An 11,491-nucleotide genomic window follows, 5' to 3' on the forward strand; every position below is an offset into this window, starting at 1 on the left:
TAATCCTAATAAAACCCAAATTGTTTAACAAAAAAAGGGGGGATTACCATGAAAACATATTTCAAGGCAATGTAAAAAGGAGGTTTTACAATAGATCAATGACAAAATGTACAGTAAAACCATGGTAAAATAATTGCATTAACATGATTTTACCATGGTTTGGAACGCACTTTTAACCACGGTAATTTTACCAATATAATTTCATTAATGTGAACAATATCTGGTCCAATCTATTGAACTTGTAATCTATTACAATAAAACCAAGGTGTTGTCATGGTTTTACAGAAAAAGAAAACCACCATGCTTTGACCGAAGTAAAATCAAAGTCAAAAGATTGGTTAATAATTCCCGGTTAAATCAACATAATGATCATTTTTTAATTTTATATGTATATAAGTTCAATTCCTGGATTTAACATGATACACAGTGTATAGCGGACCGTGACCCGGAGAAGACAAAGGATTGGAGGGGCACTGTATTGTTTGTGAACAATGCTGTGCCCCCCAATGCTTTGTCTCCTCCGGGTCACGGTCCGCCACTGATGATACATTTAATTAGTAAGTAGTAATTATACATAATCATAATCATGTTAAGGTCTTCATAAATCAAACTGTTAGTAGCATGGCTCTCCTTTTAGCAACAGTACTGGTTATGTGTAAATTTCAATTTTTCAAAAAAGTTTGGAAGTCTGAGTTTGGCCATTGATTTCTCCCAACTACCAATTTTACACAATGCATATTTGATATAATTCAAAAGATAATTTAATTCTCTTTAAAAATTAATGATACCATGCTTGTTATGATTATGCCATCTTGAAAAGAGCAAGATTCAAAAGTGTTGGATGAGGTCTGAATTGAAAAGCTGCAAAATGAGCAGAAATAATCATCAATGGTTAAGAAAGAACATGATTCTTTTGTCTGTGTCAATAGAGATGAAAATCCATTTTTATCAAGCCCCTGCTTCTTCATTTTGTATGTTTTGTTGTGGTTTATGTAGTGATGGTTCTGTGAGATAACATGGTTTGAGTCCGGCGATGTTTGAAGAAGTACCCATGCATGTTTGTTTGTTTGTTACAGGGGCCGCGGAACGGTTTTCAAAGTGGGGAGGGGGGGGGGGCTGACCATGCAAAATATCACAATCCTATGGTCATTTTTACGTTTTTGTACACGGTTTTGTGCACGGTTTTGTACACGGTTTTGGAAAAAAAAGCCCTCACGCTTCCGCGGCCCCTGTGGTTGCTTGTGCAGAGGTGTGTTTGATTCCACATAAGAAACCGCTGAGAAATTCACTCATCACCACAGAACTTATGAATTTTGACCTTGCCCCACATTTCAAGGCACTGCACCTCCATGTGAACCATAATCATATCATGTAGGGTATCATTTAAAAAAAAAATTAAATGATCTATTCATTGGTATCAATCTCACATTGATATTCACTAAAACCAAAGAGGGATTATCGATCAAAGTCAGATTTCCCAACTTTTTGAGGAGTTTATATATATATATATACTGTATATGTATATTCTGGGCAATTATTGTAAAATTGAACAAATTTCCCTATTATTAGTTTTTTATTACCCAATTCGGACAGATTTTATCCAACAGTTGTGTGAACAATATGTTGCCCGGGGTAGGTTAAGAGTTGGGCATTTTTTGCCCAACTATTTCACTTCATTTCGTTTATTTCCATTTTCAACAATTACAGTTTGTTTTGTACATTTTGACATATAGATAACAAAACATGTTTCAAGTATCCCTGTACAAAAATTACATTCAAGATTATTACATATCAGGTTGGAAATGGAGGAGGCTGTTAAAAAGCGGAGCTTGTAGAGTGCAGCCTCCTAATAAATATTCTTGTTACATAGCATATAAAATCAAAATAACAACTTGAGCATCAACCAGTTTAAGTTTATTTTAAGAATGCACCGTACCACTTCCAAATAGGGGTGCACACAAAACTTTGGTGCTTAATTATATAAATCACATAAGACATATTTTTCTGTAGTCTAAATGGAGCGTGTATACCTTTGACGTTTAAATTTAAACGATAAATTACACGAAGAAAGCATGATGGATGCACATTAAATTTTGAGTCTAACACATTTGCGGTTTGAATTTTAATATGTAACCTTAATGACAATTACACATTTTGGTGTAATCCTTAAAGTCCGTGCAAATTCTAGGATTCGATCCATGACGAAAACATTTTTCCCTGTTTTCTAAAAGTTTATCAACAGATGATGGATATTGGCTAATGTACAACCGAGCCTGGTCGGATCGGGCAACCATCATCTTCATCCTCATTAAAGCCATTCAAACTTCCATGACGATTATCATTTGTTCTCTGATGTGGAGGAGCGTCGTTTAAAAAAAGTATCAACGAAGAGGAAACTAGAAAACACTCCAAAACTTATAAAGAGAACAACCCCAGTCGCTATGAAGATGGTTTTGAAAGACTTGATGCGCTCAAATAAGTGACCTAATAGGAAAAAAAGGAAACCAAATTATTCAGATATTCGGAAAATATTGAAGCTTAAACAAGACTAACAAGTAATGGCTAAACATGTGGTATTTCCTGCAATATCTGTGTGTAATCATAATGATCGTAACATCTGATTTCATAAACTCGAATTGACACTTAAGGGTTTGAGATATCTCATTGCCCAAATCTTCCTATCAAAGAAATGTATTATAGATGGAAAAAATTACGGTAATCACGTTTTACCCTTACTTTACAAAGCTCAAGATCTCTGTAAACGACTGAAAGACACCCCCCTTGTTTTCAACAGGTCTATTTAAAGACTTTCATTGAAAGATCCAGTTTGTCAAATTGCCTCGATACGTTTTCAATCAATTGAATTTCAGTTAAACTTCAAAGTGTTTTATGATTCGTCACTCGTCAGTAATCATTTTTTTTTGTAAACTTCTCATGCTCTGCACAGTATCTCGAAACGTTTCATCCTATAAGTCTAAGTTCGGGAAAACTTTGCTTGGTAGATCGAACAGCCTTGATCTATCAATTACCGAGTCTTTCAATTATCTCCACACTCTCTTGCAAATCTTAGAGGTCTTGTACAGTTTCAGAGGTCATAGATTATTGATCTCGTTGATTTTTTTCCAGAAATCATCTTAAAGCGATTTCCCAGTAGCCTTATTTTTGTAGCCTTATCTTTTAATCATGGGTGGCACCTCAGGGGGACAGGGTATACCACCTCTATACATTTTTTAAGTACTAAAAAAGAGAGGGAAAATACCTCCAAAAAGAGGGAGTGGGGATAAGAAAAAAAAGTTTATTCGACTAACATATATTACAAAGAAATCTGCTTAAAAATACTAGATGATTTTTTGTAGTATGTGTCTTTTTTCATAATGCATGTGCGCAAGTTGCACTCTTATGACATCACTCATACACATTAAAGGAGAATGAAACCCTTGAAATCAGCTGAATCCATATCAAAGAGAAAAATCAAAAAAACATATTGTTGAAAGTTTGAGGAAGATTGAATGAATAATAAGAAAGTTATGAGCATTTGAATATTGAGATCACTAATGCCATGTAGATCCTCCCATTGGCAATGCGACCAAGATCTGTGATGTCACACACGTACAACTCCCTCATTACTTTAGTACTTATTTCACTTATATTCTCACTTTTATAGAGTCTTTCTCAAGGTGAGGTGTTCTCTTTATGAGAGGAAAAGTACAGAGGTTTCACAACATTATATCATTGATGAATCGTTTGTCATATGATGAGAAATGAGCAAAAAGAGATGTTTTGGGGTATATTTTCAGTGTCCAAAAGGGGAGAGTTGTTCATCTGTGACATCATAGATCTTGGTCGCATTGCCAATGAGAGGATCTCCATAGCATTAGTGATCTCGACATTCAAATGCTCATAACTCTTCTATTGCTAGTCCTATTTTACTCAAACTTTTGTTGATCTTATTCTTTGATTTTTCTGCTTTCACAAAAGCTAACTTGCTCCAAGAGTTTCATTCTCCTTTAATCCTGAGAGATCGGTCGACGATAGTGTACTCAACACCCGGGGGGGGCACTCGACCAAAAAAGTGGTAGGGGTGTGCCGCGGGCGAGGCAAAAAACGGGGGCCTTGGAGCGGGCTTATCCGGGGCTTATTGTAAAAAGGAGGGTCCTCGGAACGAGCTTCGGAACTACAAATGTTTGTGAAAACGGGGGTCCTCGGAACGGATCTCCGTATCTCTGTGAGTGCGTATGCATCCCTATGGAACGGGCAATCGTGCATGACGCAGCTAGCGCGGCCTCCGCCGGGTGCGCTCTCGCTTAGGCGATGGTCGAAAAGCGCTCTACGGCCGCTTTTCACCAAAATTGCAGCTCCTTGTAGCAAATCAATGCGACCGGAACGGCGTAACGAAAAATATGCGAAGCTTTGGAACGGATTTCTTTCTTCTTTTTTCTCGATAAGAAGGAAATGCTATGCCTTGGAGCGGCTTTCTTTGTTCTTTTTTTCTCAAAAAGACAAAAATGCTATGCCTTGGAACGGAAATTTGAGTGTAAAAATGGGGGTCCCCTCCGCGGCACATACCCACTATGCATTATATACTGAGTGCCCCCCCCCCCCGGGATCGGACTCAACACCATAAAATAATCACACCATTTCACTTTCAGACTGATTGTAAATGTCATTTAATCGTGACAGCTTTCCTGGAATCTTAAGTATAGTTCTTCCGATTATTCATTATTCTTCAAATGGGATTCTTCATCTAAATATTTTTTTTTTTCACTTTTGCCTGTGTTAGTAGAGCGGATTAGCTCCAAAAATCACAACAATTGTGCAAATTTTGACTAAAGCATGAAACTTTCACAAGTATTAGTATATGCCGTAAGATTTATTTTAAAGGTGGGAGGTAAATTTTAAAATGCCATTTTCGGCCGTTGCCATGGCAACGGATTAATTTCTCAAAAATGACATACATTCCCATGTAAATGGTAAATAAACATGACATAGATGACCAAAATGATAATTTTCAAGTTCGCAATTGAATATATATAAAATTTAGAAACATTCAAAATTAACAAGAAAGTTCCAATTGGTCTGTTGCCATGGCAACGGCTTGTTTTTCCCCAGAAAAATAAAAAAACTGATTAAAAAAACGTTGTAGAATAGGATTTATCTTTAATTTCCCCTAATTTTACAGTGTTAAACAACGATATTTTGGTTGCTCAATGTATAAACTACATCTCAAGCCATTGCCATGGCAACCAAATAACATCTAATTTACAAAAATAACATGGTAAACTAGACAATGGACAGGTGGAAAATACAACTGGAAATGACTTAATCTGTATGCTTAAGTTTTGACCCCCTCATTTGAACAAAAAATACAGAATGTGTTCTGCAGGAGTTCTTTATAAAGATTAAACATTATGTTGCCTTGGTAATGCTTGAATTAAATAAAAAAAACGAATGTTGCAAAGATCCCGTTGCCATGGCAACAGTTTATTTCCCTCTAGAAAGGTAAAAATATTGATAAAAATATAGAATACATGTATGATCATCATTCCATTTTCAATATTTTTAAGGAACTAATCAAAATATGATTGTGACTACATTTATAAATATAACATCTTAAGCCATTGCCATGGCAACCAGATAACATCTAACTTAAAAAACAACAGCAGGGATGACAAGGTTATGGATAGGTGAAAAGTACAATGAAAATTAACTTATGTAAATGCATAAGGTTTGACCTACTCAATTAATTTAGGGGAAATAATACAGTGAGTGTTCTGCATGAACTAATTGGAATGATACAGATTGACGTTGCCTTGGTAATACTTGAATTCAACGATAAATATCAATGTTGCAAATTGCCTGTTGCCATAGCAACGGATCATTTAGTACCAGTTTTTATTAAAAAAGGACTATAGAATCTGGTTTTTCTTGCATTTCCCCAAATCTTAGTGTGTTAAACATAGATATGTTTGATGCAAATTGTTTAAATAAAATCTAAAGCTATTGCCATGGCAACCAAATAATATCTAATTCACAAAAAAATAATAATTTGGATGACAAGATCATGGACAGGTGGAAAATACAAATATAACTCAATATGCGAAAGGTTTGGCTAGTCATTTAATTTAAAACAAAAAATTCACCAAGTATTCTGTATGAGTTCATTAGAATAATAAATTGATGTTGCCTTGGTAATTCTTGAATTAAATGATAAATATTAATAATTCAAATGTTCTGTTGCCATGGCAACAGCTCATTTCCCCCAGAAAAGTATCAGCAGCTTTGATAAATAAAAACATGATAAAATCTGATTTTTCTTTCATTTCCCTTAAGTTAAGGGTGTTAGAAAATATATGTTTGCGGTTAATATGTAGATAACATCTTCAGCCATTGCCTTGGCAACCAATCAAGATGTAATTTATAAATACAAAAAAAAATTACTGTTGAAATGATAATGGTCAGGTGGGATGTAAAATGAAGGTTTACTTTTAAAAGCTACATAATGTTTGACCAGTCATTAAAGGGGAATGAAAGCTTTGGAACAAGTAGGCTTGTGTCGAAACAGAAAAATCAAAGAATAAGAACAAAGAAAGTTTGAGAAAAATCAGACAAATAATAAGAAAGTTATGAGCATTTGAATATTGCAATCTCTAATGCTATGGAGATCCTCCCATTGGCAACGCTACAAGGATGTGTGATGTCACACATGAACAACTCTCCCTTTGATGGACCCTGAAAATGTGTCTTTTTGCTTTTTCGTATGGTGATACAAACTCTTTATCCATGATGTATTCTATAAAAAATCTGTATTACATGCCCTCCTATAGAAAGAATACATGTTCTACTGATAGATGTAATAAAAGAGGCAATTTAAGTGAAATATATACTAAAGTAATGGGGAGAGTTGTTCAAGAGTGACATCACACATCTTTGTCGCATTGCCAATGTGAGGATCTCCATAGCATTAGTGATTGCAATATTCAAAAGCTCATAACTTTCTCATTATTTGTCCGATTTTTCTCAAACTTTCATTGATCTGTTTCTTAGATTTTTCTGTTTTCACACAAGCTATCTTGTTCCAAAGGTTTCATTCTCCTTTAAGTTTTGAACAAAAATTATAGTAAGTGTTCTGCATGAGTACAATAGCATGATAAAAACTGATGCTGCCTTGGTAATGGTTGATTTTAATATCATTTTTTTGCAAATGTGTAACGGATCGTTTTCCCCCAGAAAATACCATCTTTGATAAAAAAAATACCTAGTAGAATCTTATTTTTCATTCATTTCCACTAAGGTTACGGTGTCAAACATACACGTACATGTTTGTTGTTAAATGTATAAATCACATTTTAAGGCGTTGAAATGGCAATAACATAACATTTCATTTACAAAAAAACATAGCTGACAAGATAATGGACCGAAGGAAAATACAATAAAATTAACTGAATATGCGTAAGGTTTGACCTACTCTTTTAATTTTGAACAAAAGTTACATTAAGTGTTATGCATGATTTCATTAGGATGACAAAAATTACTTTTGTTTTGGTAATGCTTGAACATGATGAATATCAATGTTACAAATGGCTCCAGAAAAGTACAAATTTTGATAAAAATATGTTTATTTATTTCCTTTTCCCTTATAGGAGGTTGCTGAACATAAATATGCTACATGATAAGCACCATCTTATTTCATTATACATGGCATCGAAATAAGACCTACAAAAATCACATCAGACTTTTTTGGGCTCAAATAAATTCCCGAAACTCTAATTTTGATGCTGGACAATTACGTTCAAAGTATTCGCAGGCGGCCATTTTGAAGAAAGCGTTTGGGGTGATTTGTGTTTTAAAGCTGTTCATCATATCAATATCTAAGGGGATTATAGGGGTTGATGAATCAAAATCTTAACTCTATTTGAGGAGTAGACATGGTCTTGATATCCTAATCAAGGTAAATACAGTAAATCAACTTTTACATGGAGATCATGAAATCATGAAATCCTTCCTTGTTCGACTGTTTTAGCATACTTGGCTTGAAATATGATAGCAAAGCACTATTAGGCATCATCTGCCGGGATACACCTTTTAATTCCTGCATACAAATGTCAGAAAATCGTTACTTTGTGAAAATTCCCATAATTTCTTTAAAAATTCATGAAAATTGCCGAAAATTAAAAAAAAATTCCCACAAAAGTCACGTTTATTCCCATGGAAAGTTTCCATCAAGAAAATTCCCGGGAATTTGCAACCCGTCTCCCCCCCCCCTCCCAAAAAAGAAAAAAAAAATCATTATCAAGAAATAATACAGAGAAAGTGAAAGAGAGATGGATAAAATATGATTATTTTACGAATAATATACCAAAAAGGAAAAATTTTGAAATTTTTGCTCTGTCGCTGGCTCGGTGAGAACATTTTAAAGTAAATTTTGCTTGATATGTCATATCTGGCCCCCTCAAAATTGCACTGCTGATTTTGAAGAAGAAAATTTTGTAATACTGTGATAATTTTTAAAGTAACATATGAATCTATTCAACGCCAAGTGTAATCTATTCACTGGTTATTTTACATGAAAAGTAGACTCGTCAAATTAAATAAAAAATACCTTTACTGGTTGAAAGGTTAAAGTAATTTAAGCAAGGGTATTCCAAGATGGTGCCCTCAGTGGGTGCCATAGGCTAAAAATCCACAATTCATCCATTACTTGATAAAATGGCTTTAATTTTGTTTCTATTCATTGGTTTTAAGGATCAAGTAGTACATTGGACCAAGTTACAGGGAAAGCCAGTGGTCTGGAATGTCCAAAAATCCAAGATGGCTTCAAAAAATTGAATCTAAAATGGTTGCTTATACCTAAAGCGGACCTAGCTCATTTCATATTGGCCTGGAGGATAATATTTTGGTGTCTAAATCATTGGTTTCAAGAGTAAATCATTGGTTTCAAGAGTCTAACAATATTAGTACAAGTTACAGTGACAGTCAGGTGTATTCGAAAATCCAATATGGCTTCCAAAAACTATTCTAAAATGGCTGCTGATACTTAAAAGTGGAATAACTCCTTTTATATTCACCTGTGAGATATGATTTTGGTGTCTAAACCATAGTTTCAAAAGTGAAATAATAAATTAGGACATAGTTTGTTCAATATCTGTCTGGGGAATATGATTTTGATGTCTAAACCATCATCATAAAACCATGGTTTAATGCATTAGAACAAGTTACAAGGACAACCAATGGACTGGTATGTTAAAAAATCCAAGATGGCCTCCAAAATGGGGTCTAAATTGACTGTTGTTACTTCGAAATGGACATATAATTCATTAATAATGCACATTGGGGGTATGATTTTGGTGTCTACACTAGTGTTTCAGGGGTCAACTAATACTGTACATTGTGTCAAGTTGAATGGACAGTCAGGTGTTAATATTGTGTCCAAAAATTCAAAGATTGTTTGAAAAATGGGGGTTTTAATGTTACTTAAAAGTGGACATAGTACATTAAAAAATACTCCTGGGGATGATATTTTGGTGTCTACATTAGAATTTCAAGGATCAAATGATACGTTGGGACTGGTTACAATGATGTATAGATGTCCATTTTGCCTGAAAATCCAAGATGGCATCAATGAATGGGTTAAAAAATGACGACTGTTACGTTGAAGTGGATATGATATCCACTTGTGAGAATCTACCTTGGATTTTGGACAAAATTGAAAACTAATCATCCTTGTTACTTGTCCTAATGTAATAGTGGACCCTTCATACCACAGTGTAGACACCAAAGATGTTTCTCACAGGTTGTATGAACTCTGATAATTTTTGAGTGATAGAAGTCATTTTAGATTCCATTTTGGTCACCCTCTTGGATTTTTAGGCAATTTGGACAACTGGATATCATTGTAACAAGTCTAAACGTATTTTTCGAAACTTTAAACCAAAGTTTGAACACCAAAATCATTTTTCCTTGGTTGACTTTCAATGAACTATGTCAATTTTTAAGCAACAGACTCCAATTAAACCCCGATTGTTTGAAGCCATCTTAGATGTTTAGACATATTGGATTACTCACTGTCCTTGTAACTTGTTCCATGTCATGATGTATTTACTGACTTTTAAAACCATGGTTTAGATATCAAAATAATACGCCCTTGGCAGATATTACACGAAATATGTCAATTCTTTAGTAACAGGGCTATTCTATAATCCATTTTTTGAAGCCACCTTGGATTTTTGACATACTTGACCACTGAGTGTTCTTGTAACTTGTCCTAATGTATAGTTTGACACATTTCACCATGGCATAAACTTATTCCAGGCTATTAAACAATCTACGTTTTTTAATGCATCAACAACAATTTTAGACTCTATTTTCAAAGCCATCTTGGATTTTTTAAATATACTGGACAACTGACTGTCCGTGTAACTTGTCATAGTGTATTACTTGACCATTGAAACCATGGTCTAGACACCAAATCATATATCCCAGACGGATATGAAATAAGCTATGTCCATTTATATATCAACAGCCATTTCAAAGTAAAAAAAACTCCATTTTTGGAAGCTGTCTCAGGGTCTTGGACACATCAGACCACTGGCTGTCCTTGTAACTAGTCACAATATACTACTTCACCCTTAAAACCATTGCATAGAAACCACATTAAGCCACTGGAATTAGATGTAATTTGGTTGTCATGGCAATGGCATAAGTTATTTGTATATCAACAGCAAACATAATGCTTTGCACTCTAAAATTAGGGGAAATTTATGACAAAATGCAGATTCTAAACTGTTTTTCGATCAAATTTGGTACTTTGGTAATTTGGTATCATTAAATTCAAGCATTACCAAGGCAACCTCAAATTTTATCATTCTAATGAACTAATGCGAACCACTGTAATCTTTGTTCAAAATTAATTGACTGGGTCAAACCTTGAGTTAATGGATTGCATTTTCCACCTGTCCATTATCATGTCAACCATGTTATTTTTTTCAAATTAGATGTTATTTGGTTGCCATGACAATGGCTTAAGCTATAATTTGAATGTTAACAGGAAACATATCCATTCTTACCCTAAAATTAGGGGAAATGAAAGGAAAAAATCAGATTCTACAGATTTTCTGATCAAAACTGGTACTTTTCTTGGGGAAATGAGTAGTTGCTATGGCAACAGGTCATTTGCAACGTTGATGTTTATCGAATTCAATTATTACCAAGGCAACTTCAATGTTTATCATTCTTAGAATGATAAATAGTTCATGTAGAACACTCATTGTATTGTTTCCCCTAGATTAATTGAGGTCAATCCTGATGCATACAGTGATGCACATCAAGTGAATTTTCATTGTATTTTTCACCTGTCCATATCCTTGTCATCCATGTTTTTTTTTTAATTAGATGTTATCTGGTTGCCATGGCAATGGCTTAAGATGTTATATTTATAAATTTAGTCACATATATATCTCGATTAGTACCTTAAAATTATTGAAAATGGAAAGAT

This window comes from Lytechinus pictus, unplaced genomic scaffold (assembly GCF_037042905.1).
Source record: "Lytechinus pictus isolate F3 Inbred unplaced genomic scaffold, Lp3.0 scaffold_19, whole genome shotgun sequence".
Taxonomy (NCBI): Eukaryota; Metazoa; Echinodermata; class Echinoidea; order Temnopleuroida; family Toxopneustidae; genus Lytechinus; species Lytechinus pictus.